Source organism: Rattus norvegicus, chromosome 9 (genome assembly GCF_021556685.1).
Source record: "Rattus norvegicus strain SHRSP/BbbUtx chromosome 9, alternate assembly SHRSP_T2T, whole genome shotgun sequence".
NCBI classification, from domain to species: Eukaryota; Metazoa; Chordata; class Mammalia; order Rodentia; family Muridae; genus Rattus; species Rattus norvegicus.
Window position 1 is genome coordinate 23,783,184 of NC_141542.1, and position 21,275 is coordinate 23,804,458.

The 21,275-nt window shown below is 41.6% G+C and overlaps 1 protein-coding gene and 1 pseudogene across 1 annotated transcript in view; both read left to right on the forward strand.

Annotated features, from left to right (window-relative positions):
* Window positions 1-21,275, forward strand: part of LOC148003534 (disks large homolog 5-like) — a 446,357-nt gene that overhangs the window by 346,090 nt on the left and 78,992 nt on the right. The gene's annotated exons all lie outside the window — the stretch shown is intronic.
* On the forward strand, window positions 15,670-16,652 carry LOC148003545 (reticulocalbin-1 pseudogene; annotated as a pseudogene).

Genomic DNA, 21,275 nt, shown 5'->3' on the forward strand with positions numbered 1-21,275 from the left:
CTCACCAACAATGGAGGAGTGTTCCTCTTTCTCACATCTACACAAGCATCTTCTGTCAACTGAGTGTTTGATCTTAGGCCTTCAGACTGGTGTGAGGTGAAATCTCAGGGTTGTTTTGATTTGCATTTCCCTTATAACTAAAGATGTTGAACATTTCTTTTGGTGCTTCTCAGCCATTCCCTATTCCTCAGCTATGAATTCTTGTTCAGCTCTGAACCTCAATTTTTAATAGGTTTATTAGTCTCCCTGCAGTCCAACTTCATGAGTTCTTTGTATATTTTGGATATTAGCCCTTTATCAGTTGTAGAATTAGTAAAGGTCTTTTCCCAATCTGTTGATTGGTGTTTTGTCCTAACCACAGTGTCCTTTGCCTTACAGAAGCTTTGCAGTTTTATGAGATCCCATTTGTCTACTCTTGATCTTAGAGCAGAAGCCATTCATATTTGTTAAGGAAATTTTTTCCAGTGTCCTCGTGTTCAAGATTCTTCCCCACTTTTGCTTCTCTTCGTTTGAGTGTATCTGGTTTGATGTAGAGGTCCTTGATCCACTTGGACTTAAGCTTTGTCCAGGGCAATAAGAAGGGGATGATTTGTCCTCTTCCATATGCTGACCTCCAGTTGAACCAGCACCATTTGCTGAAAAAGTATATTTTTTCCACTGGATTGTTTTGTCTCCTTTGTCAAAAATCAAGTGCCCATAGATAGGTGTGTGGGTTCATTTTTGGGTCTGCAGTTCTATTCCACTGGTCTATCTGTCTGTCTCTGTACCAATACCATACAGTTTTTATCACTAATGCTCTGTAATACTGCTTGAGTTCAGGGATGGTGATTCCCAGGGAAGTCCTTTATTGTTGGGGATAGTTTTAGCGATCCTGGGTTCTTTTGTTATTCCAAGTGAATTTGCAAATTGTTCTGTCTAACCCTATGAAGAATTGGATTGGAATTTTGATGGGGATTGCATTGAATCTGTAGGTCACTTTGGGTAAAATGGCCATTTTTACTATCTTCATCCTGCCAAGCCATGAACATAGAAGACCTTTCCATTTTCTGAGACCTTCTTCAATTTCATTCTTCAGATCATGAAGTTCTTGTCACACAGATCTTTCACTTGTTCGATAAAAGTCACAATGAGGTATTTTTATATTATTTGGGACTGTTATGAAAGGTGTCATTTCCCTAATTTCTTTCGCAGCTTCTTTATGTTTTGTGTAGAGGAAGGCTACTTCTTTGCTTGAGTTAATTTTACACCCAGGCACTTGCTGAAGTTGTTTATCAGGCTTAGGAGTTCTCTGGTGTAACTTTTGGGGTGAATCAAGTGTACTCTTCTGTCGTCTGCAATAGTGATATTTTGACTTCCTCCTTTCCAATCTGTATCCCTTTGATCTCCTCTTTTTGTCTGATTGCTCTGGCTAATGCTGGGGACAACATACAATGACTGGGACTGCAGGCAGTAGGCCGGTATGGAAACATCTCAGAAGCCTGCAGCCGCTCCTTGTAAAGCAGGGTGGCTTCTGGAAACCTGAGAAGCAGGAGACACATCTCTCCATGAACCCACCATCTGAAATAAGAGGCTGCCTGCAGCAGTTCGGGATGGAGATATCTCAGTAGCCCGCAGTAGCTCTTTTTAAAAACTGGTTGTTTCCATTTCTCCAAACCTTAGCCCTGGACAACGGCTGTATAGATTTCATTTGTGTGTGACTGCCTATCAGGTGGCCTTGGTGTGTACAATTATTCTATTATGTCTGACTTTCCTACGTCTTTCTGGTGAATTCTGTGAAACTAGATGTTCCTTGAGGTTATGATTCTTAGACAATTGGAAATTGATGAATAGGGGCACAGCACAGCATAGCCCTAACGGCCCAGGTGCATATTGTGTATTCTTATCTTGGAAAAAAATGTAATAACTGCACAATTGAAGTTCCAGATTAAGGTTTGACTTGCAAAGACGGCTTGAAGAAAATAAGAGAAAATGAATTAGAGTCAACAATCGGGCACTAGGAAAGGAAAAAGTTATTGAAGTTGGGAAATAAGTCTTATATAACATTACAGACTAGTTAAGGAAGTATAGAATATATAAAATTATATACTAGTAAACTAAGTCAAACTACTGGAACTCTTATGAGAGTCATTGTGTGCAAGGAACAGAAAGCTAGTGGAATTACTGTGCTATGGGTTACCTTGATTCTTTCTGGCCACTGCCTGGCAGTTTTGCCTATGTCATTTATCATTAGAGAGTCTCAGGAAAATGCAATTAGCTGACCTCGTAGCTTTGGACTCTGAAGTATAAAAGTAAAGAATTAAAGTTTAAATAATGATAAGTTTACAATTATTATTATATTGGCCACAGTCCTGGGTATAGGGGAAGCCTGAAACTTTGGGGAACAGTTGTAGTTCTAAGTTCTTGGTGAGATGTAGTCATTCTTTGCATCTGATTTGGCAATGATTAAAAAAATGTCATTTTTCTACCCACTTTTGCATCATGAATAAAGGACTGGGGCAAGAGAAAGGCTACAGAACATGTGAAGAGTAAATGAGAGAGAGCATGAGGGAGTGAATGAGAGAGTAAATGACAGAGCAAATGTAAGAACAAATGTGAGAGCAAATGAGAGAGCATGAGAAGAGCATGTGAAGAGTGAGTGGAGAGAGAATGTGGAGAGTGAATGAGGGAGCTAATGAGAGAGCGAGTCTGAGAACAAATGTGAGAGCCAGGGAGAGAGCATGAGGAGAGCATGTGAGAATGAGTGAGGAGAGAATGTGAGGTGTGTGTGAAGACTGTGTGTGTGCTGACAGGAGAGTGCATGTGGTGTGTGTGAGATATGTATGAGGTGTGTATGAAGATTGTGTGTGTGCGTGACAGGAGAGTGCATGTGGTGTGTGTGAGATATGTATGAGCTGTGTATGAAGATTGTGTGTGTGAGTGAAAGGGTAATGAACAGACGTGTGCATGATTGTGGGAGTTTGAAAAGAGAAAACTGCAATAAAAAAGGCAGAGTGCACAAAAGAATGCAGTGTGTGTGCAGCAGCAAACGGTGAGAGAGAGAGAAAGAAAGAGAGAGAGAGACAGACAGACAGAGAAAGAGACAGAGAGAATGAATTAAGCCTTGAAATTGCCTATCAGTTTGTACCCAAGAGGAGTCTGTGGATATGTATTGTGCACCTTCCAGATATTCCTGCTTCCAGGTGAGAACTCTGATCCTGTGAGAGGCCAGGAAAGTCTGAAAGAATGGCTGCAACCCTGAGGCCAGAGGATAAAAGTTTTCGGCCTAGAACTCCTAATTTATCTTTTCACCTGAAGCCTTAATGTTAAAATTTTCTTACTGGGATACAACTGTGGTCCTGGTGAGCGTCTTGTCTCTTGGATGCTCAATCAGTTCTTCGTTGTCACAGACTGTTTGAGCTTACTCCAGTCACTGGGACTTATTCACACCTTCAAGTTTCCTGAACTTTTCAGATTTCTAACATTTGTGGCAAACTGAGTGACAAAAGCAATGAATGTTGAGCACTTCCTTGGGGTCCAGTGCATATAGAGCTATGGGTGTATGGATATGGTAAGTCCGTAGGAGTTACTCTAAGAAAGTAGGACTGTGCTCTTAGGAACCCTGCGTGACCTCACTTCACTTTGCCAGCTTTGTGGGCTTCTACATTGCAGATCTGAGAAGAACTGAAAACTAATGGAATAGATGTATAGCCTCCTATTACCTTTGTTATTGTTAGGATATTAGTAGGAAAGGTTTGATTTAATATACTCTCAAGAATATTAACAAACCATTGCCTCTTGTGTACCATCTGGATAAAGTACCAAGTTCACAGACAGTTATTCACCAACTTTCCAAAGCCAGCAAACTGGAGCACGAAGAAAGCCAAGTCCAAGGCATTCAAAACCAGCATCCTCACCAATGCCCCCAGGAAAGGCTTTGGTAAAAGTAGGGAGATACTGAGACATTTGGCCCTCATACACTCAGAGAAGACTGTGCCAGGAGAATTGGGGAAGGATTGTGGGAGAGTAATTAGGTATCAGTAGTCAGTGAGCAGAATGTAAAGTGAAAAAGAAAAAATATATAAATGGAAATAAAATAAAAGTCTATAACAAAATGGAACACAATGTATTGCTGAACTAACTCTACTCTGTTTACACTTGCACATGCTTTATATCTAGAGAGACTAGATGTGATAAAGTAGGATGCCCTTGTCATTTACATATACTATGTATACAGCAAAGATTAATGTAGCAGAGAACAGGCAGATCAAAGATCCATTGTTCCCTCTCATCCATGTGACTCTGCTTCCCTTTGTCACAACTGTGGAGGCCTCTGCTCATCCAGGTCTCATGGTTCAACCAAAATGCTGTCCCCTATGATCTCTGGCCAAGTGCTCTTCTGTTCCCAGTAGAACTCTGCCTCAGGCTGCAGAGGCACTGAAGGGCCAGCCTTCACCTTCAAGGTACAACCACTCTTTCAGCCTTTTCAGGCTCTCTGTTACTCAACTGGAGGCTCCAGCAGAGGCCTTTCATCTCAATAACAGAATCTTATCTAATCCAAAACATTGGGAAGCCATCCTACACTCCTCATTGTTTGGTTACCTGAGACCAAACAACATAGCTCTCTTCTTTCTGCCTGTTTTCCTGATTTGAAAGTAAATATTGTGCTCATCTGTGGTCTTGGTGGTAAGAATAAAATCCTTAACATGAATAAGAGGACCATGCAGAGCATGGCTTTACATCCTACTTGCAAATTGAATACGTAGAGGGAATTACCAAAGAAAACAATAAGAATCCTAACAACAATTACAGAAATAATGAAATGAAATAAAACATAAACAAAAGCAAAAACAACAATAGTTTGTGGGTGTTGGAATTTAAGGCTTGTATTAATTTTGACGAGCTTTGTAGGCATTTCCAATAAAAAGCAAGCAAACAAACAAACAGCCTTATTAAAAGTGCTGCAAGTGCAGGAGAGAAAGCTGGGAGATATCCTGTGCTGCTGGCCCCATGCTGTGATTCTGCAGCAACAACTTCCTTGGAAATAGGAACCTGTATGCAGTGGGATCCCTTGCTGGACCTGTCATCTCAAAAAGAGGGGATTCCCTAATCCAAAACCTTGGAATCCAGTTTACTTCAGGCCAGGAATGAAGTCAACCATCATTAGGGAAAGAGCAAGGGGAAAATTACATAGGAAAAAATATGTGCCTTAATCAGAAAAGATCCTTAGCTTCTAAGGCCTCCACAATCTCCACCCCTCTCTTCTGAGCTTTGCATATTGATGTTGTATAACTCCAGATGGTAGGAAAAGGCAGAGTTCTTCCCAGAAAAGTCATACATGATTTTCACCCTGACATATGTGAGGTCAGGTGGCATCGTTTCACAGAGTCAGCACACCCGGGATAAGGACACAGAAGCCACAGATGACAATGCCAAATGGACTCCCTCCTGAACTTATGGACCCATTAAAATTGAGGTTTAGCCTAACCTTAGGCCATTCCACTCCCTGCCCATCCACCTGAGTTCTATGTTTGCTCTGAGTAAAAGATCAGAGTGTAGCCCCAAATATCCTCATGATTTGATGGAGATTCAGGAAGAACTGAAAGAGTATACCCCAAAAACGGGGAGCCGTGTCTCTTGCTCCGATCGCGGGGTGGGGTGCCCCCAGGAATCACGAGTAGCCATTCTTGATGTAACAGCAAGAGGTAGCTTTATTAACGAGATCCCGTGTCTTAGCGAGATCCTAGGTCGATACGTATCTCACACAGGAGACAGAGGAATCGACCCCGAGCTTCCAAACTCGGTGGTTTATATAGGAGCATTCACGCGGTGACACATGATTGGTCAATTCAAATGGTGCACAGTTACTTTTGGGCGCAAAATTACATCAGCAAGGATTACGTGCTCTCTAGCAGCTTGGCAGGCAGGTAGGGTGGCTCATCTCACTCAGGGGGGTGAAGGAAGGGGAGGGGGTGGCTACAGATGGTCAATGTCCTTGGGGCTGATAGCTGGTTTGGCAAGTCCTATCTCTGGCTCTCCCTCAGGCACGTCCGGCCCTGCACATCCGGACTCTGACAATGAGTAACCTTTTTAAAAACTCTAGTTCTACAGAACTATATTGGAGAAGGGATGGCAATGTGGTTACAATGTGGTATCTAGGTTTGAAAGACCCCCAGAGCAGGGAGACCCTCACTCAAGTCTCGGGATGATGCGACCCCCCCAAGAACTCACATGAAACCGTCCTTGCTGTAATAAACATGAGGTTTATTGATAGGAACCAGTGCACTGGGGTCGAGACAGTGACAGTTCTGTACTCTTTGACAGTTGTGGGAGCCAAGAAAGAAGTGTGACTTGCTTTTTGTAACTTACAAAATCAAGACTGAGTATCATTACTGTAGAAGCCCATGGAAAAAATGATGAAGTTTTCAGATATCACCAGTTGAAGAAATGGTGGTTTTGCTTATATTGAATTCTGAGTTTCAAAGTTATGTTTCATTTTTCTTTATTCCTTACTGAGGCTTTTTATTAAGTTTTTATTCACCATTACACCCTTAGATGCACAGTGCTAGGATTGTAGTAGGTGCTCAATAAATCACTGACCATTGGGGAGGAGGAATGATAAGAAAGTATGTATTTTCTGTAAGTTCTGTTAGTTTTGGGAACAGGTGGTTTTAGGCTTACCAGTCAAAGTTTGGTATCTTGTCCAATATAAGACAACTTGACAGAACCCCCTTTCTGGCCATTATGTTCAACTTATTTTACTCTTAATCATTCTTGAAAATCATGGAAGTAGTGTGGAAAATTGATTGTACCTGCAGTATAGCAAAAAAGGCCGGTCTAGATAGGTAAGCAGTTATGTTTGTCCAAGAGCCGATGTCTTAAAACACCTAGATTTTAGGATTTTAGTGTTGTGATTTCTAAACATAATCGTACAGCAAACAGATAACATCGTAATAGAATAAAGGAATCTTTTGATTTAGCACCAAATTCCATAAAGCAATGACTACTGCACAGCTCTCTTGGCCATATGAATAGCAGAAATTATATTTCACTCTTTTAAAGAAATGACGAAAGTACTAAAGGTTGAAAAAAGCCCATTGGAAAAGGTCCCTGTGGTGTTTCTCTTTGGTTTCTTGTCCTCTTTCTAGAGGACAACTTTAAGAAGTCAGGGCGGTCAGGTGGTCAGTGTGGTCAGGCAGTCATGAGCAGATGGTTAAGCGATGTGCTAGGGCCCCATAGGCCAGTGAGCCTCACTGAAGAGCAGAGGCTAGCCAGTGAGCCAGTCTGAAGAACAGAGGCTAGCCAGTGAGCCTGAATGAAGAGCAGAGGCTGGCCAGTGAGCCAGTCTGAAGAACAGAGGCTAGCCAGTGAGCCAGTCTGAAGAGCAGAGGCTAGCCAGTGAGCCTGACTGAAGAGCAGAGGCTACCCAGTGAACCTGACTGAAGAGCAGAGGCTAGCCAGTGAGCCAGTCTGAAGAGCAGAGGCTAGCCAGTGAGCCTGACTGAAGAGCAGAGGCTAGCCAGTGAGCCTGACTGAAGAGCAGAGGCTAGCCAGTGAGCCTGACTGAAGAGCAGAGGCTAGCCAGTGAGCCAGTCTGAACAGCAGAGGCTAGCCAGTGAGCCCAGCTGAAGAGCAGAGGCTAGCCAGTGAGCCTGACTGAAGAACAGAGGCTAGCCATTGAGCTGGACTGAAGAGCAGAGGCTAGCCAGTGAGCCTGACTGAAGAGCAGAGGCTAGCCAGTGAACCTGACTGAAGAGCAGAGGCTAGCCAGTGAGCCTGACTGAAGAGCAGAGGCTAGCCAGTGAGCCTGACTGAAGAGCAGAGGCTAGCCAGTGAGCCTGACTGAAGAGCAGAGGCTAGCCACTGAGCCTGACTGAAGAGCAGAGGCTAGCCACTGAGCCTGACTGAAGAGCAGAGGCTAGCCACTGAGCCAGGCTGAAGGCTGAAGAGCAGTGATTTTAACCTTTATTTATAAGTTCTTCAGTTTTCCTAAAAGACAAAAGTTTGCCTCCATAAAGTATGGCTTAAAAAGTTCTCCTTGCTCTCTTCTTCTTATCTCCTTTCCTCTTGTTCTTTTTTTTTTTTTTATTAACTTGAGTATTTCTTATATACATTTCGAGTGTTATTCCCTTTCCCGGTTTCCGGGCAAACATCCCCCTCCCCCCTCCCCTTCCTTATGGGTGATCCCCTCCCAACCCTCCCCCCATTGCCGCCCTCCCCCCATAGACTAGTTCACTGGGGGTTAAGTCTTAGCAGGACCCAGGGCTTCCCCTTCCACTGGTGCTCTTACTAGGATATTCATTGCTACTTATGGGGTCAGAGTCCAGGGTCAGTCCATATATAGTCTTTAGGTACTGGCTTAGTCCCTGGAAGCTCTGGTTGCTTGGCATTGTTGTACTTTTGGGGTCTCGAGCCCCTTCAAGCTCTTCTCTGATTCCTTCAATAGGGGACCTATTCTCAGTTCAGTGGTTTGCTGCTGGCATTCGCCTCTATATTTGCTGTATTCTGGCTGTGTCTCTCAGGAGCGATCTACATCCGGCTCCTGTTGGTCTGCACTTCTTTGCTTCATCCATCTTGTCTAATTGGGTGGCTGTATATGTATGGGCCACATGTGGGGCAGGCTCTGAATGGGTGTTCCTTCAGTCTCTGTTTTAATCTTTGCCTCTCCCTTCCCTGCCAAGGGTATTCTTTTTCCTCATTTAAAGAAGGAGTGAAGCATTCACATTTTGATCATCCGTCTTGAGTTTCGTTTGTTCTAGGGATCTAGGGTAATTCAAGCATTTGGGCTAATAGCCACTTATCAATGAGTGCATACCATGTATGTCTTTCTGTGATAGGGTTAGCTCACTCAGGATGATATTTTCCAGTTCCAACCATTTGCCTACGAATTTCATGAACTCATTGTTTTTGATAGCTGAGTAATATTCCATTGTGTAGATGTACCACATTTTCTGTATCCATTCCTCTGTTGAAGGGCATCTGGGTTCTTTCCAGTTTCTGGCTATTATAAATAAGGCTGCGATGAACATAGTGGAGCACGTGTCTCTTTTATATGTTGAGGCATCTTTTGGGTATATGCCCAAGAGAGGTATGGCTGTATCCTCAGGCAGTTCAATGTCCAATTTTCTGAGGAACCTCCAGACTGATTTCCAGAATGGTTTTACCAGTCTGCAATCCCACCAACAATGGAGGAGTGTTCCTCTTTCTCCACATCCTCGCCAGCATCTGCTGTCACCTGAGTTTTTGATCTTAGCCATTCTCACTGGTGTGAGGTGAAATCTCAGGGTTGTTTTGATTTGCATTTCCCTTATGACTAAAGATGTTGAACATTTCTTTAGGTGTTTCTCAGCCATTCGGCATTCCTCAGCTGTGAATTCTTTGTTTAGCTCTGAACCCCATTTTTTAATAGGGTTATTTGTTTCCCTGCGGTCTAACTTCTTGAGTTCTTTGTATATTTTGGATATAAGGCCTCTATCTGTTGTAGGATTGGTAAAGATCTTTTCCCAATCTGTTGGTTGCCGTTTTGTCCTAACCACAGTGTCCTTTGCCTTACAGAAGCTTTGCAGTTTTATGAGATCCCATTTGTCGATTCTTGATCTTAGAGCATAAGCCATTGGTGTTTTGTTCAGGAAATTTTTTCCAGTGCCCATGTGTTCCAGATGCTTCCCTAGTTTTTCTTCTATTAGTTTGAGTGTGTCTGGTTTGATGTGGAGGTCCTTGATCCACTTGGACTTAAGCTTTGTACAGGGTGATAAGGATGGATCGATCTGCATTCTTCTACATGTTGCCCTCCAATTGAACCAGCACCATTTGCTGAAAATGCTATCTTTTTTCCATTGGATGGTTTTGGCTCCTTTGTCAAAAATCAAGTGACCATAGGTGTGTGGGTTCATTTCTGGGTCTTCAATTCTATTCCATTGGTCTATCTGTCTGTCTCTGTACCAATACCATGCAGATTTTACCACTATTGCTCTGTAATACTGCTTGAGTTCAGGGATAGTGATTCCCCCTGAAGTCCTTTTATTGTTGAGGATAACTTTAGCTATCCTGGGTTTTTTGTTATTCCAGATGAATTTGCAAATTGTTCTGTCTAACTCTTTGAAGAATTGGATTGGTATTTTGATGGGGATTGCATTGAATCTGTAGATTGCTTTTGGTAAAATGGCCATTTTTACTATATTAATCCTGCCAATCCATGAGCATGGGAGATCTTTCCATCTTCTGAGGTCTTCTTCAATTTCTTTCCTCAGTGTCTTGAAGTTCTTATTGTACAGATCTTTTACTTGCTTGGTTAAAGTCACACCGAGGTACTTTATATTATTTGGGTCTATTATGAAGGGTGTCGTTTCCCTAATTTCTTTCTCGGCTTGTTTCTCTTTTGTATAGAGGAAGGCAACTGATTTATTTGAGTTAATTTTATACCCAGCCACTTTGCTGAAGTTGTTTATCAGCTTTAGTAGTTCTCTGGTGGAACTTTTGGGATCACTTAAATATACTATCATGTCATCTGCAAATAGTGATATTTTGACCTCTTCTTTTCCGATCTGTATCCCTTTGATCTCCTTTTGTTGTCTGATTGCTCTAGCTAGAACTTCAAGAACTATATTGAATAAGTAGGGAAAGAGTGGGCAGCCTTGTCTAGTCCCTGATTTTAGTGGGATTGCTTCAAGTTTCTCTCCATTTAGTTTAATGTTAGCAACTGGTTTGCTGTATATGGCTTTTACTATGTTTAGGTATGGGCCTTGAATTCCTATTCTTTCCAGGACTTTTATCATGAAGGGGTGTTGAATTTTGTCAAATGCTTTCTCAGCATCTAATGAAATGATCATGTGGTTCTGTTCTTTCAGTTTGTTTATATAATGGATCACGTTGATGGTTTTCCGTATATTAAACCATCCCTGCATGCCTGGGATGAAGCCTACTTGATCATGGTGGATGATTGTTTTGATGTGCTCTTGAATTCGGTTTGCCAGAATTTTATTGAGTATTTTTGCGTCGATATTCATAAGGGAAATTGGTCTGAAGTTCTCTTTCTTTGTTGTGTCTTTGTGTGGTTTAGGTATAAGAGTAATTGTGGCTTCGTAGAAGGAATTCGGTAGGGCTCCATCTGTTTCAATTTTGTGGAATAGTTTGGATAATATTGGTATGAGGTCTTCTATGAAGGTTTGATAGAATTCTGCACTAAACCCGTCTGGACCTGGGCTCTTTTTGGTTGGGAGACCTTTAATGACTGCTTCTATTTCCTTAGGAGTTATGGGGTTGTTTAACTGGTTTATCTGTTCCTGATTTAACTTCGATACCTGGTATCTGTCTAGGAAATTGTCCATTTCCTGAAGATTTTCAAATTTTGTTGAATATAGGTTTTTATAGTAAGATCTGATGATTTTTTGAATTTCCTCCGAATCTGTAGTTATGTCTCCCTTTTCATTTCTGATTTTGTTAATTTGGACACACTCTCTGTGTCCTCTCGTTAGTCTGGCTAAGTGTTGATCTATCTTGTTGATTTTCTCAAAGAACCAACTTTTGGTTCTGTTGATTCTTTCTATGGTCCTTTTTGTTTCTACTTGGTTGATTTCAGCTCTGAGTTTGATTATTTTCTGCCTTCTACTCCTCCTGGGTGTATTTGCTTCTTTTTGTTCTAGAGCTTTTAGGTGTGCTGTCAAGCTGCTGACATATGCTCTTTCCTGTTTCTTTCTGCAGGCACTCAGCGCTATGAGTTGTCCTCTTAGCACAGCTTTCATTGTGTCCCATAAGTTTGGGTACGTTGTACCTTCATTTTCATTAAATTCTAAAAAGTTTTTAATTTCTTTCTTTATTTCTTCCTTGACCACTTTATCATTGAGTAGAGCATTGTTCAATTTCCACGTATATGTGGGCATTCTTCCCTTATTGTTATTGAAGACCAGTTTTAGGCCGTGGTGGTCCGATAGCACGCATGGGATTATTTCTATCTTTCTGTACCTGTTGAGGCCCGTTTTTTGACCAATTATATGGTCAATTTTGGAGAAAGTGCCATGAGGAGCTGAGAAGAAGGTATATCCTTTTGCTTTAGGATAGAACGTTCTATAAATATCCGTTAAGTCCATTTGGCTCATGACTTCTCTTAGTCTGTCGACATCACTGTTTAATTTCTGTTTCCATGATCTGTCCATTGATGAGAGTGGGGTGTTGAAATCTCCCACTATTATTGTGTGAGGTGCAATGTGTGTTTTGAGCTTTAGTAAGGTTTCTTTTACGTATGTAGGTGCCCTTGTATTTGGGGCATAGATATTTAGGATTGAGAGTTCATCTTGGTGGATTTTTCCTTTGATGAATATGAAGTGTCCTTCCTTATCTTTTTTGATGACTTTTTGTTGGAAATTGATTTTATTTGATATTAGAATGGCTACTCCCGCTTGCTTCTTCTGACCATTTGCTTGGAAAGTTGTTTTCCAGCCTTTCACTCTGAGGTAGTGTCTGTCTTTGACTCTGAGGTGTGTTTCCTGTAGGCAGCAGAATGCAGGGTCCTCGTTGCGTATCCAGTTTGTTAATCTATGTCTTTTTATTGGGGAGTTGAGGCCATTGATATTGAGAGATATTAAGGAATAGTGATTATTGCTTCCCGTTATATTCATATTTGGATGTAAGGTTATGTTTGTGTGCTTTCATTCTCTTTGTTTTGTTGCCAAGACGATTAGTTTCTTGCTTCTTCTAGGGTATAGCTTGCCTCCTTATGTTGGGCTTTACCATTTATTATCCTTTGTAGTGCTGGATTTGTAGAAAGATATTGTGTAAATTTGGTTTTGTCATGGAATATCTTGGTTTCTCCATCAATGTTAATTGAGAGTTTTGCTGGATACAGTAACCTGGGCTGGCATTTGTGTTCTCTTAGGGTCTGTATGACATCAGTCCAGGATCTTCTGGCCTTCATAGTTTCTGGCGAGAAGTCTGGTGTGATTCTGATAGGTCTGCCTTTATATGTTACTTGACCTTTTTCCCTTACTGCTTTTAATATTCTTTCTTTATTTTGTGCGTTTGGTGTTTTGACAATTATGTGACGGGAGGTGTTTCTTTTCTGGTCCAATCTATTTGGAGTTCTGTAGGCTTCTTGTATGTCTATGGGTATCTCTTTTTTTAGGTTAGGGAAGTTTTCTTCTATGATTTTGTTGAAGATATTTACTGGTCCTTTGAGCTGGGAGTCTTCACTCTCTTCTATACCTATTATCCTTAGGTTTGATCTTCTCATTGAGTCCTGGATTTCCTGTATGTTTTGGACCAGTAGCTTTTTCCGCTTTACATTATCTTTGACAGTTGAGTCAATGATTTCTATGGAATCTTCTGCTCCTGAGATTCTCTCTTCCATCTCTTGTATTCTGTTGGTGAAGCTTGTATCTACAGCTCCTTGTCTCTTCTTTTGGTTTTCTATATCCAGGGTTGTTTCCATGTGTTCTTTCTTGATTGCTTCTATTTCCATTTTTAATTCCTTCAACTGTTTGATTGTGTTTTCCTGGAATTCTTTCAGGGATTTTTGCGATTCCTCTCTGTAGGCTTTTACTTGTTTATTAATGTTTTCCTGTGCTTCCCTAAGTGTGTTCATGTCTTTCTTGAAGTCCTCCAGCATCATGATCAAATATGATTTTGAAACTAGATCTTGCTTTTCTGGTGTGTTTGGATATTCCATGTTTGTTTTGGTGGGAGAATTGGGCTCCGATGATGGCATGTAGTCTTGGTTTCTGTTGCTTGGGTTCCTGCGCTTGCCTCTCGCCATCAGATTATCTCTAGTGTTACTTTGTTCTGCTATTTCTGACAGTGGCTAGACTGTCCTATAAGCCTGTGTGTCAGGAGTGCTGTAGACCTGTTTTCCTCTCTTTCAGTCAGTTATGGGGACAGAGTGTTCTGCTTTCGGGCGTGTAGTTTTTCCTCTCTACAGGTCTTCAGCTGTTCCTGTGGGCCTGTGTCTTGAGTTCACCAGGCAGCTTTCTTGCAGCAGAAAATTTGGTCTTACCTGTGGTCCCGAGGCTCAGGTTCGCTCGTGGGGTGCTGCCCAGGGGCTCTCTGCAGCGGCAGCAACCAGGAAGACCTGTGCCGCCCCTTCCGGGAGCTTCAGTGCACCAGGGTTCCAGATGGTCTTTGGCTTTTTCCTCTGGCGTCCGAGATGTGTGTGCAGGGAGCAGTCTCTTCTGGTTTCCCAGGCTTGTCTGCCTCTCTGAAGGTTTAGCTCTCCCTCCCACGGGATTTGGGTGCAGAGAACTGTTTATCCGGTCTGTTTCCTTCAGGGTCCGGCGGTGTCTCTGGCAGGGGTCCTGCCGCTCCCCCACGGGAGCCCAGAGGCCTTATACAGTTTCCTCTTGGGCCAGGGATGTGGGCAGGGGTGAGCAGTGTTGGTGGTCTCTTCCGCTCTGCAGCCTCAGGAGTGCCCACCTGACCAGGCGGTTGGGTCTCTCTCTCACCGGGTCTGGGAGCAGAGAGCTGCTGTCTCCTCTTGCTCTTATGACACAATAATTTCCTTACTCTCAATGCCTTACTCTCAACGCTATGCCTTTACTTCTAAGTTCTTCTTGAGTTCTGTTCTCTTCAGTTCAGTTCTGTCTAAAAAGCTTCTCTCTCTTTGTCCTCAGCATTTGTATATCTTTCTGAACACAGCATCACATGGTGAAAAGTTCACCACAAGTTTGCACAGGAATTCAAATCATAAGTTGGATAATCAGTTTACGACAGAGAATGTTTACATGCATATCCATGAAGAGTAATCATCAGGATAAACCATCATCATCTGTCACTAGTTCTGCACGTTCATGGAGAGTTAAAAGCTGTAATTTTTATGAGAAAAGAATAAGGAACATTACCTATAGGCAAATCCAGTCAATTATGTTAAGTCCTTGTACCTATAGTAAATCATTAGTTCTCTTTTTCTGAACTTTGGTTAATTGGTTTATACCCTCTTAGGATGGGCTATAATTTGTAGATGCCTGCTTGGTATTGCAGAAGCGATTCACTCATGACACTTTAAGAATGGCAGGGTTCTCAATGCAATTTTGATTACCAGAGAAACATAATAGCAGTCCTATTTTAAAAACTTAAAATACTAATCTAATTTTAGGAATTCTTATAGAACCATCATTAAGAATTAAGAAATCATCTATTTGTCTGTACATCATCACGCCAAGACAATACATCTTCATTGCTCTGTGGTGATCTGCTCAAAAGAGTGGGGTAAAGAGCATGACAAATACAGAGGCAGATGCTTGCAGCCAAACATTTGGCTGAGAGCAGGGTCCCCAATGGAGGAGTAAGAGAAAGGATTGAGGGAGCTGAAGGGGTGTACAGCCCCATAAGAACAACAATAAGAAACACCCAGAGCTCCCAGGACCGAAACCACCATCCAATGTTTACACATGGACAGACAGACCCATGGCTACAGCTGCATATGTAGAAGAGGATGGCCTTCTTGGGCACAAATGGGAGGAGAAGCCCTTGGTCTTGTCAAGGCTTGATGCCCCAGTGTAGGGGAAATCAGAACAGGGAGGCAGGTAGGCCTGGGTGGTTGGGTGGGTGGTAACACCCTCATAGTAGAAGGGGGAGGAGGTATTAATAAGGGGTTTTGTGGATCGGAAACCAGGAAAAGGGATAACATTTGAAATGTAACAAAAGCCCTCTCTGGGGATGGACAGTGCTAAGGTGCTCTGAGCCCCTACTTCCCTGCTGCCTCCCTTTGATCACAACTGTGGTGCATGGTGTCAGCCTGGGACTCTCCATGGGCTGCTCCTGGCACTGGACTTGGCGTTCAGGGCCAAGAGTATGATGAGCAAGGAGCACATGGTTTGTCCGGATTCAGAGCTGGGCCAGTGGCCACCAGATGACAAGCACAGCATCATGTACGATCATGAGGTCTTCCTGGGCAAGGAGGACTCCAAGACCTTTGATAGCTAAGCCTGGACGAGAGCAGGAGAGGCTGGGGAAAATTGTTGACCCAATTGACAGTGATGGACGTGGCCTTGTTACTACTGAAGACCTGAAAGTTTGGATCAAACAGGTACAAAAAAGATACATCTACCATAATGTGGCTAAACTCTGGAAGGATTATGATAGGGACATAGTTGTAAAATCTCCTGGGAAAAATACAAGCAGGCCACCTATGGCTACTCCCTGGGACACCTTGTTGATTTTCAAGATGGCTGTGATGATCACAACTTTAAAAAGATGCCTCCACGAGATGAGAGGAAGTTTAAGGCCTTGACGGTGACCTGACAGCTACTCAGGACGGGTTCATTGCTTTTCTGCACTAAGAGGATTTAGAACATATGAAGGAGATTGTAGTTCTGAAAACCCTGGAGGATATCGACAAGAACGGGGATGGTTTTGTGGACCAGGATGAGTACATTGTGGACATCTTTTTCTCACGAGGACAATTGCCCTGAGACAGACTGGGTTTTGTCTGGGGAGCAGTTCAATGATTTCCCAGATCTGAACAAGGATGGGAAGCTGGACTAGGATGAGATTAACCATTGGATCCTTCCTCAGGACTATGACCATGCAAAGGCTGAAGCCCGGCATCTGGTGTATGAGTCAGACAAAAACAAGCATGAGATGCTGTCCATGGAGTAGATTCTAGACAACTGGACCATGTTTGTGGGAAGCCAAGCCACTGACATGGAAGATCTTACCAAAAATCATGATGAATTTTGAAAGACAGTCATCCTCATGTGGCCAATGGTCACAGCTTCCTGCGGATGTTCTGGGTTATTGCTATATTTGTCAAGTATATAGCAGTTGTGTCCCTAAACAATGAGAAACCTTTCTAAAGCTCAAAAAAATCATACATTGCACCAAACAATAATAGTAGGAGATTTAAACACCCCACTTTCATCAGTGGACAGATCAGGGAAACAGAAATTAAACAGAGACATAGAATGACTAAGAGAAGTTATGAAACAAATGGATTTAACATATATTTATAGAACATTCCACCCTAAAATCAAAGGATATACCTTCTTCTCAGCATCTCATGGTACCTTCTCCAAAATTGACCATATAATCGGTCACAAAACAGTCCTCTACAGGTACAGGAAGATAGAAATAATCCCATGCATCCTTTCAAAAAACCACGCACTAAGGCTGCTGATCAATAACAACAAAAAGTACAGAAAGCCCACATATACATGGAAGTTGAAGTCAATGACAACTTGGTCATTGGAGACATAAGAAAGAAATTAAAGATTTCTTAGAATTTAATGAAAATGAAGGTACAACATACCCAATCTTATAGGACACAATAAAAGCAACACTAAGAGGAAAACTCACAGCTCTGAGTGCCTGCAAAAAGAAACAGGAGAGAGCATATGTCAGCAGCTTGACAGCACACCTCAAAGCTCTAGAAAAAAAATTGAGTAGAAGGCAGGATATAATCAAACTCAGGGCTGAAATCAAACAAGAAGAAACAAAACCGAGAATCAAAAGAATCAGCAAACCCAGGAGCTGGTTCTTTGTGAAAATCAACAAGATAAATAAACACTTAGCCATACTAACCAGAGGTCACAGAGAGTGTATACAAATTAATAAAATCAGAAATAAAAGGGAGACATAACAACAAAATCTGAAGAAATTAAAAAGATCATCAGATCCTACTACAAAACATATATTCAACAAAACTGGAAAATGTGGAGGAAATGGACAATTTTCTATACAGATACCAGGTACCACAGTTAAATCAGGAACAAATGAACCATCTAAACAACCCCATAACTCATAAAGAAATAGAAACTGTTATTAAACATCTTCCATCCAAAAAGAGCCCAGGACCAGATGGATTTAGTGCAGAATTCTATCAGATCTTCATAGAAGACTTCATACCAATACTGTCCAAACTATTCCGCAAAATAGAAACAGACAGAGCACTACCAAATTCCTTCTATAAAGCCACAATTACTCTTATACCTAAACAACACAAAGATACAACAAAGATAGAGTAATTCAGACCAATTTGATTTATGAATATTGATGAAAAAAATGCTCAATAAAATTCTTGCAAACTGAGTCCAAGAACACATCCAAACAATCATCCATCATGATCAAGTTGGCCTCATGGCAAGGATGCAGGGATGGTTTAATATACAGAAATCCATCAACAAAATTCACCATATAAACAAACTCAAAGGAAAAAAACCGACATGATCATTTCATTAGATGCTGAGAAATCATTTGACAAAATTCAGTAACCTTTCATTAATAAAGTCCTGGAAAGATCAGGAATTCAAGGCCCATATCTAAATATAGGAAAAGGCAAAATACATCCAACCAGTAGCTAATATCAAACTAAACTGAGAAAATTGAAGGAATCCCACTAAAATCAGGGACTAGACAAGGCTGCCCACTCTTTCCTTACTTTTTTCAATATGGTACTTAAAGTCCTAGCCATAGCAATCAAACAATGAAAGTAGGTCAAAGGGATAAAAATTAGAAGGGATGAAGTCAAAATACTAAAATTTGAAGATGATATGATAGTCTACTTAAGCAACACCAAAATTCCACCAGAGAACTACTTAACCTGATCAACAATTTCAGCAAACTGTCCGGGTATAAAATTAACTCAAACAATTCAGTAGCCTTCCTCTACTCAAAGGGTAAACAGGCTGAGAAAGAAATTAGGGAAATGACAGCCTTCACAATAGTCCCAAATAATATAAAATAACTTGCTGTTACTTGAACCAAGCAAGTAAAAAATCTGTATGACAAGAACTTCAAATCTCTGAAGAAATTGAAGAAGATCTCAGAAGATGGAAAGATCTCCTATGCTCATAGATTGGCAGGATGAATATGGTAAAAAATGGCCATTTTGCCAAAGGCAATCTACAGATTCAATGCCATCACCAACAATATTCCTACTCAATTCTTTATAAAGGTACAAAGTGCAATTTGCCGTAACATAAAACCCAGGATAGCAAAACTATACTCAACAATAAAAGACCTTCTGGGGGAATCACCATCTCTGACCTCAAGCAGTATTACAGAGCAATAGTTTGTATGGTATTGGCATACAGACAGGCAGCTCATTGGAACATAATTGAAGACACAGTAATGAACACACACCCCTATGGTCATTTGATCTTTGACAAAGGAGGTAAAACATCCAATGGAAGAAAGATAGCAGTTTTAACAAATGGTGCTGGATCAAGTGGAGGTCAGCATGTAGAAGAATGCAAGTTGACCCATTCTTATTACCCTGTACAAAGCTTAAGTCCAAGTGGATCAAGGACCTCCACATCAAACCAGATACACTGAAAGTAATAGATAAAAAGTAGGGAAGAGTCTCGAAGACATGAGCACTAAGGAGATATGGAGGCCAAATCTAAAGCAGAGACTGAAGGAAAAGCCATTCAGAGTCTGTCCCACATGTGGCCCATATATATACAGCCACCAAAACTAGGTAAGATTGATGAAGCTAAAAAGTGCTTACTGAAAGGGACTGGATATGCATCTCCCCTGAGAGACACATGCAGGGCATGTCAAATAAAGAGGTCAGTGCTTGCAGTAAACTACTGAACTGAGAACAGGACCCCCTTTATGGGAATTAGAGGAAGGATTCAAAGAGCTGAAGGGCTTGCAACCCCATAAGAACAGCAATGCCAACCAAATAAACCATTAGCAAAAGACTATACATGGACTGACCCAGGGGTCCAACTGCATATGTAGGAGAGAATAGACTTGTTGGGGCACCTGTGGAAGTGGAAGCCCTTGTTCTTAACAAGGTTGGACCCTCAGTGCAGGGGAATGTCCGGGAAGGGGTTTCAAGGGGCGTGGATTGGGGGACCATACATATGGGGAAGGGTCCCGGGAGGGGGGCTTATGGACCAAAAACTGGGAAAGGGAATAAGGTTTCAAATGTAAATAAAAGTATATATCTATTAAAAACCAAAATTTTAAAAAATGATAATAATAGTAAGAAATAATCAAGAAAAAAAGAAAATGTGAATAAGAAAGAAATTTTAGGACTTGGAAAAAGATGAATGCCAGGTATTTGAAAAACTGTATGACCATGGTAAACATTTTAATATATGTGAGAATTTTTTTACATGTTACTGAATTGCATCTTTTTTTTAAATAGTGAATGGAAATACAGTCCCTTCCTGGCTGTGAGGCTAGGTATCCAGATGTAGTGGAATTCATTATTTGTTGAGTCCTGAACCTTTGAGTCTGCTTCTAACACAGCTTATGCCAAGGAAACTAGGCGAAAGTGATATCTAAGCCATTGACCAAACTATCTGGACTAACAATCACAGGTGAAATTCCACCTTGTAAATGGGAGGAGAGGAATAAAAGATATCTTTAAGGATTTAAAAAAAATGAAATGTACCCAAAAAATCCAATAAAAAAGTTTAAAATAGGGGTTGGGGATTTAGCTCAGCGGTAGAGTGCTTGCATAGCGAGCGCAAGGCCCTGGGTTCGATCCCCAGCTCCGGGAAAAAAAGAAAAAAAAAAAAAACAAGGAAAAAAAAGAAAAAGAAAAAAAAGTTTAAAATAAAAATAACTTAGGAAATACAAAATACTGGGGTGCCATTCCACAATCATGATGTGTTTATTCTGTGATAGCTTACAGGTTAATTTACTTCTCTATGACTGTTTTCTTATTTCAAAGTAAGAAATGGCATCATCTGTGGAGTGGATGGTGAGAACAAAAGCTTTGGCTAACTTGAATAATCGATCCCTCCCGAGCATGTGCTTAACATTCTAAGCACAGGGAAATTTCCTGAGGGGATTAAAGAACAAAATCCAAACATAAAAAAGGAACAACAACGATGTAAAAACATTCTGCAATCTGGGTATGAAGGCATGTTGCAACTTTAATCAGCTTTGTAGGTATTTCTGATAAAACACATAAAGAAACAAAAATCCCATCACAGTCCTAGCACTTGCATCCAAGAAAGAGAGAGCTGTGAGGTAGTGCCTGCTGCTTCTTTCCCCAGATACCCCTGGGCCTCAGGCCTGCACCCAGTGAGCTGGACCAAGAGCAGCCAGGTTGAAATTCCTGCTGCCATGGCAGGATTCTGCAGGAGCATTTCCCTTTCACAACAAGGAACCTGTGTGGAGGAGACCTCTTGGTGAGTCCTCATGGACTCTGCATTTCCTATTCTACAGGGAGAAGCCCTGCCAGGTCTTTGGCAAGGCCAGCCAGTTGTTTGGGTAAGTCTCTGGTCCTGTGGCAGAGGGCGAGGAATGGCAGAAAGAATGGCAGCTCCACTCAGAGCAAAGGTTAACCCTTCTAGGCCTATGAACTCCTAATTAATTTATCTTTTCACCCGATGCCCTATTCACATTTTCTTACT